Here is a 7782-nt window from a genome sequence, read left to right as displayed (position 1 = left end):
TAACATTCTTGTAAGAAAACGCTTTTACGTTCATATCGAATAAAAGTAATCTTTTTGACTTTACGTATTTACTAATTTAAGAAAAATAGTTTATAACTAAATCACTTATTCACTGCTATATATTATATAAACTGTATAAAAATGTAAAAATAAATAAAAGATTTAACATAATTAAATGTGTTTTTTGTCAATGATAGATGTATCGTTAAGTTTTCCGGTACGTATAGATATTTTTTTTTTTTTTTGAGTGGAGGTTGATGACGGAACGCTAATTACGGACTTTAAATATGTTTATGTAAACCTTTCGATAAATAACCTTTGCGCGAGATAATCTGTAGATGAAGTGACCGCCAGCGGGGTGATCCCGATATTTGGACCGACTTTTTACGAATTGATATTTGGTTTATTTTGTGGGTGGTAGTAGTAGGACAGGGAAATTAAAAAAATAACTGTCTGATTGCTAATAGTTCAAATTTCCTGGTTAAGTTTTCACCGGGTATAATTAAATAATTTTTTAAAACATTCAACGTCACAATGCTCCAGATGAACGCGAGACACCTTAAAAAAATTTATGATTATTTACGCATTCAACGGATGTAAGAAAATATTTATTGTCGAAATTACCTGTGGAATAATTATTCACCATTTTGTGATCTCTAAACGTTATTTTGTGGGTAATAAACGTTTAACCGGACTCATTTTCTTCGAATATAACTAAAACTTATCTTCTTTGGGGCTGTTCCTTTTTAAAATTTTTAAATTAGCTTTTGAGCGGACAATATTTAAATTATTTTACCTGACTGTTCTGATCCAGTGTTTTCCACGGCTTTCCTTGATCCATTCCAAGAAAACGGGGTAATTTATTTAACACCACTGATGAAAAAAAAAAAGAATTCCGTCGGTTAAAATAATATTAGTTATTTTGTATAAAAATATATGTCAAAAATTATTAAATTGATAATAAAAAAAAAAGGAAGTCCCACAACAGCCGCGGTATTCCCAAGCGGTCATCATCCAAGTACTAACCGCGCCCGACGTTGCTTAACTTCGGTGATCAGACGAGAACCGGTGTATTCAACGTGGTATGGCCGTAGGGGATTATGTGTGTTTGTTTTTTTGCACATCTAGTACTGTTAACATTCTTGTTAGAAAAGACAGATTTGGGACTTTTTACACGACCGCCCAAAAAGGAGTGCGATGTATTTAAGGTATATGTTTGTATGTTCCGCTGCAGCTGCTCAACGGCTGAAGAGATTTAGTGGTATGATGCTGCTTCGGAATTCTTACATTACCGGGAATGCTTCAGTCTATATAAATATGTAAATGTACGAGTGTATATATATAGTAGTGGAGGTTTTCCGGTTGAAGCGCAATTTTTAATAAATTGCATCAATCTACTGCGAACTGGGAGCCCCTTTCATTATGTAAGCTGTGTTTGAAATAAATAATTCTAATCAATCTAATGAATAATATTACAGAAATAATAGAATTAAATTTACGTTAAATAAAATATTATTATATAAAAAAATATGTATAAAATAATAAATATTTAAAAACTTTTTATGTAATAAAAAAGAAGCTAAAGTGGTGAAGGGAAGCGAGCATCTCCAGCGAGGCTAGACCAAATCATTACGATCAAATGATAAAAAACGTTGTGTCCCAGAGGCGCTGCCTTGGTTGGTGCAATGACATGCTTTTATAAAACCTAATGATACAATTGTTATTCGCTTGTATAATTCAAAATTACCATCCAACCAAATCAAAAAATAAAGGGCAATGGTATTTTTCACAGTCGTGTTTTTTTTTTAAATTTCTAATATTTGTCTCTTGGGAGACAAATATTAGAAATTAATTGTCGGCTATGACAATTGCTACCTCGTCTATAGTTGGAGCATTATATCTCCGGGCATGTTTTTCAGTGGGCGTTTTGTCTGTGTGTATGACAATCTTGTGGGTATCTGATGACATCATATCAATTGCCGTTTTGAACAAACGCACCAAATTGTTCCTTTCGTGAAGGAGCTTCTGTAGCTGCGAAATAATGGATCTTCTTAGCGAGGTATGTATTCCACAACGTGCATCGACTTCATCTCTATCATCACCGATGAAGTACACTTGAAGGAATTTATGGCCACTATCTGGGAACCGGAGCAGGGAGCCAGCTTTGTGATATATTTGCCCTTTAATTTTAAGAGTTGGCATGAATTGAGTCGTCACGATTTCCGCACCAAATGACGTCATTTGGAAGCAAGAGTTATATTTCCTGATGTTCGATTGGAAATGCTACGATTCAGCGGTAGATCCAGCAAGTAGAGTTTTCAATGGCTCTGGTGGTGCATCAAGTTGAAGCAATTTGATTTTTCCGCCGGCGCAACACATCCCTTTCGTTTCATTATTAAACTTTAGAGCCTGGCAGTAGGTACAGACATGACTCATCTGGCCAATGATAACATACCGACTTGAACTATAATCAACAGCTGGATTGCACCGGAACGCAAGACGATTATATTGCAGATTCAGATCAGCTGTTCTTTGGGTTCGTCTTTCAGCTATCCTCACCCTGTCGCGTTCATTCCGTTGAGAACGAACCAAATCTGTTGCTGCAGAACGCGACTGACATGCTCTCAATCGTGCATCCTCAAGCCTGGCTGCTCGTCTTTCTGCTGGTTCCAAGTTACGTATCTGGATGGTACTTAGTCTGTTCCTCTCTCGTACGGATGCCCGCTCTTCCTCAGTCATATTCGAAAGCCGTCTTCTTAATCCTTTTGTGTGGTGAATGCGACGTCCCAAATTCGATTTTCTGCGAGGCATTATTTCGGTTTTCACTACAATAGAAGGAAGGGATAATATTATACCTCTTATGGCGCTCACAGCTCTATGTTGAAAACCATGACAGAAAGGACAAAAAGTTTAATAACGAAAAATTTTCATTTTGAAAAGGCCAAAAAAATTTATTTAACCTTTTTTCACCTATCTCTCATGGTTCTCATAGCTGCAGCTCGACAACAGTGAGACACAGGACAGACAGTATTTAAAAGTGGCTAAAAATTAATAATATTAACTAAATACATGAATTTAAATAAATAAGTAAAATATTAGTTAAACGAAATAGTTAAATAATAATTATAAAAAATTAATATTTTTTCTGACCATCTCTCATATAAAACATAACCTCTTCTTACGATTTGGTGAAAGGCGCAGCTCAATCACGACACGATCACACAAAAGTACCTCGATTAAAGTGAACATTTAATTCAGATTGTATAATAATCTGAATCAGATGCAAGTGGATACGTTTTTTTTTGTTTTGTTAATAAACAATCTAATTGGGAACAGGTATTGTTTCACATGTGACTGCGGTTGTCGTTAGCTAGTATGGCAAGTGTTCCCCTCGCTTCCGGCAGATGGCGCGGTTACTGGTACACAGCTGACCGTTAAAAAACTGTTTTCTCGCGGTCGCAGGTATGTGACTGATTCGAATAATAGAAAAAAGCAATATTTGATGCGGGTTATATATCGTGCTAAAATTTGAGCTCAATCGGTGCAGAACATTTTGAGTTTTTGAAGCGTATACAAACGAACTTAACATTTTTATATACAAAGATTTCACTTTCTTGTGGACACTATAACTGCCGTAATTTTGCGCCGATCAGTTTCAAATTGTACCTTAAAAATAATTTGTCCCAAAATTTCGGTCGATTTCGTTAATGGCCAAAATCGAATCATAGATGTGGAAGTGGGAGGGCTTTTTCGTAAAAACAAAATATCCAAATATTATTATTAAGTAAAATATCGAATTCGTTTAAAGTTCCTACTACTATTTGAATAAGGGCCTAAAACTTATATAAGTAAAGTTTTTTGATATCACCAACTATTGGCCAGAGGGTGGAAAAAATGGGGTTTTGAAGACAAAAGAATCATACCTCCCTTAATAGGCACAGTATCGAATCGGTTTAAAATGGTCTTCTTAGTCCTCTAAACATTACTTAAAACTTTTGTCTGAAACAAATTTTGATATGCGCAACCCTTACGACAAGGGATGACCAAAATTTTGCTGGAATTGTAAGAAGAACCCCATTTTCTTACAATTCCGGCATATCGTGTGCTAAACATGTGAAATTTTTTTTATAAGCAATCTTTGTAGTATTGAGTAAATTTGAAGTTTTTCTTAACTTAAGGTGGAAATATTTTTTATCCCCTTCTCAGCACCGTGAAATCTCTCTGCCTTTCGGTGTACCGAAAGGGATTTTTTTTCTTTGTATTGTTTTTATTCATTTTAATCGGTTTTGGTATTTAATCTAATATATATGTATATATTTCTAATAGTAATTCGTACATTTTATCTAAAACCACATGAAATGTTATGCAGATGTTATTTGTTAAACTTCCTGTTTATTAGTCGAAGCGCTATATACGAGAATATACTCATAAAAGGAAAGGATTATTTTGACCTAACATACGTTTTCATTCGGTAAGCCTACTTCTTTGTTAATACTGTACTTCCTTTTGTTTTAATTACTTGTATTGTCCGTACGAGTAGCTTATCGCCCACTTAAACCGATGCACTCAGATTTCGATGTCGGTCTAATGTCTACGGCACAAAAGTACGTTACGCTATTGAACGTTGTTCAGATACCCGGAAGAGAGAGGCCGTCGGTCTAACAAATCTCCTTAAGAAGATCAGGCGAGTCGACCCCGGAGGAAACAAAACATTTGTTTTGTTTCCCGAGCGAGCTCGTGTACCGATTTCCCCTCTTCGCTTTACTTTATTGTTTTATAAAGGATCTTGTCGTATGTTCTCTTAAACATTTAATGGGTAACATTAAGAATACGGATACTTGATTTTATAATTATGATAATGTTTTATAAAGGGATGAAAGAATTAAAATACTCTAGATTGTTTATGATGCTTGAATTACAGTATTTATACCGCCGGATTACCTCACATGTTTCTATTTATTTATTTTTTTCTATGACGGTAGGGTCTTGTATGTAGAGTTGATGGATTACAATTTAACTGTATTTTGCAGTAATATTTATAACAGCCTTTGCTCGGTTGCGGTTTGGTGTAATTTAGAATCTATTTACAGGCATGCTGATATTTTTTCTATACAAAATTACAGATTAAGTTTTTTAAAAATGTATTAAATTTCTGGAAGGTTCTGGGTTCAAATTCAGTTAGCTTTTTTTATACGCTACAAATATATCTCGTATATTATTCTCACGCATTAGCCTTGAGCTTAGTGGTTAATTAATCTTTGTTTTTAAAAAAAAATTAATGTAAATGATAACTTCTAATCCTAATTTTTGTACGCTAATCTTATAAGATTAAAAAATCTAAATCTAAAAAAAGAAAGAATTTTACTAAATTTTTTTTGTATCTACCAGGGTCGTTCAATAATTAAATCGACAAATGACTAGAAAAATTATTATTTATTCAATAGCATGAAATAAAGGCTAATTTTCAGCGTAATCCCCGGTAATATCTACGAACTTGTCTCATCTTTGTGTAAGTTTTCTTTTTCCAGTAGTAAAATGTTGTTCACCTCGATGTCTTAGACATTCTTATACCGAATTGTTACCAAAATCTCTGACAGGACCGAATAAAAAAAAAAAAACTGATGCGAAATCGGGATCATAAAGAGGAAATAGGAACACCTCCCAACTCGTTTTATTTTTACTATCCCGTGTCTTTTGAGTGGTATGGGGCGACATTCATCAACCAGAAGAATTACACTTTTTGAGAAAGAACCAGGACGGTTCCTTCTTATTGCGGGTTTCACGTTATTTTCTAGCGTGTTGCAATAATACTCGCTGTTAATTGTACGTTTTTTTCTAAATTATTGTAATAATTGAGCCTCAAGACATCGTTAACATCACGTAATCAACTGACGCGTAGGTTTTTAATTTTTTCCTGGATGTTTTCGTTTCGATACTCTGATGTTTAGTTCCGGTTCAAAATGATGAATCCGAGTTCCATTATCAGTTATTATTCGATCTAAAAACGTTTTCCAATAAAAACCGTTTTTTTTAAGCGTTGTTGGAAGTTCCGTAGAAATGTAAATTCAGATATCTTTGTGACTTTGAGTCGACCGTTGTGGGAACCCACCTTGAACACGTTTTGTGTGGTAATCCAGCTTATCATGAATAATGAAATGGTCAGTACTAATACTCTTACTACAAATTTCAGCGACTTCTCAGATTTTTATGCGTATCTCGTTGCGAATAAGATAATTAATGCGATATTGCAAAGCGTAAGTCGACATTTCCACCGGCCTTTCGTTACGATGGAAATCGGTGATATTTGTTCAGCACGACTTAAATTATTCCATTCACTTATACAAATGTATACTATCAATATACTTTTTACCGTACTGTTTTAACATCCTTGTGTGAATTTTGAAATTTATAAAAGAGATTAAATTTTTCAATTGCTAGTATTTTCTGTATAAGAGATGCCGATTTGAATTCAGTTTCAGTTTATTCTATTAAATAGTTTTTCGCTTTGGCCATTTGTCTCTAATTACGGTACGACTCTTGCATATAAAGTATATGACATATCTCACTCATTAGGGTTTCATTGACGTAGGATTAATCTATAAAATATAATTACATTTTCTCTTTCATATATATACGGAGTGGTCCATTTAAATTGAGATACATCTTTATTTCCAAAACGTGGACAAACAGTGCACAGTTACACTATTGCTAAAATATTGAATTTTATTAACGTCAAATATTTATACAATTATTAATTCAACAATCTTACCTAAAATATTAGGATAGAGTAAAAGTTCCTTTATTTCTCTTTAAATAAATATAAGACATATGTATCTAATACTATGTTTTTTAATTTATTATGATGTAACTCAATGGTTCCCAAACTTTTCCGAGTCGCGGCGTCCTTTTTCAATTAAAAATTTTCCATGATCCCTTACCCAAAGTAAAAGTATGACTACTCGTAAGTAAGAGATAAAAATAAATAAAACTCGTGTATCTTCATTATTTTTTACTTTATTAACATTAAATTAATAATTATAAATATCTTGGTTCAATTAATTATGAATCTTTTAGAATATATAACGGCGCTCCTGTGAAGAGTCTGCGACTCCCCGGGGCGCCGCGGCGTACAGTTTGGGAGTCACTGATGCAACCATTAACAAAATGAAAACAAAAACGTAACAGGAGAAGTTTACTAAATTTTATAGCGATATTTATTATAAAGTAAACTGAAACAAATACATAAATAAAAATAATACGATTCTAAATTTTCAATTAATACTAAATAATCATATTTTTAAAAGTACGTACAAATTTATTTCGCTAATAAATTCTAATTTTTTTTTCATATTCTTTTTTTATTGCTTTTATTGAATTATTATTTATTGTAAAATTATTTTTACAATCAGAGCTTAATAAATCAATATATTTAGATTAAAAAAAACGTCGGAAATGAAGTCGGATTCGAACTGATTGTACCTTCCCCTTCGTAAGATCCAAATATTTCATTAATTAAAATTTTATTTGGGACCGATGAAAATAAGTATCACTTATGATATGTTGTTGAAAAGCTCTCAATGACTTATTACTGCAGTTAAGAAAAAGTCCAATAATCACATTTTTGTTTGAATTTTGAGCTTTTTTTTGGACATTTGGTCCTGTTGATTGCAATCAAAAGGGGAGTTATACAACTAGATGTTACAACAGTCCTAAATCCAAAATTTCAACATCCTGCGGCTAATCGTTTTTGAGTTACATGAGATATATACGTACATACCGACG

General features: G+C 33.2%; 1 pseudogene; it reads right to left on the bottom strand.

The window, feature by feature from the left end:
- Positions 1-976: 976 nt before the first annotated feature.
- Positions 977-1096, bottom strand: LOC142329619 (5S ribosomal RNA; annotated as a pseudogene).
- Positions 1097-7782: the final 6686 nt, after the last annotated feature.

Source organism: Lycorma delicatula, chromosome 8 (assembly GCF_047948215.1).
Source record: "Lycorma delicatula isolate Av1 chromosome 8, ASM4794821v1, whole genome shotgun sequence".
NCBI classification, from domain to species: Eukaryota; Metazoa; Arthropoda; class Insecta; order Hemiptera; family Fulgoridae; genus Lycorma; species Lycorma delicatula.
Note: the sequence above shows the minus strand (reverse complement) of the source record. Positions and strands in the feature narration are given on the sequence as shown.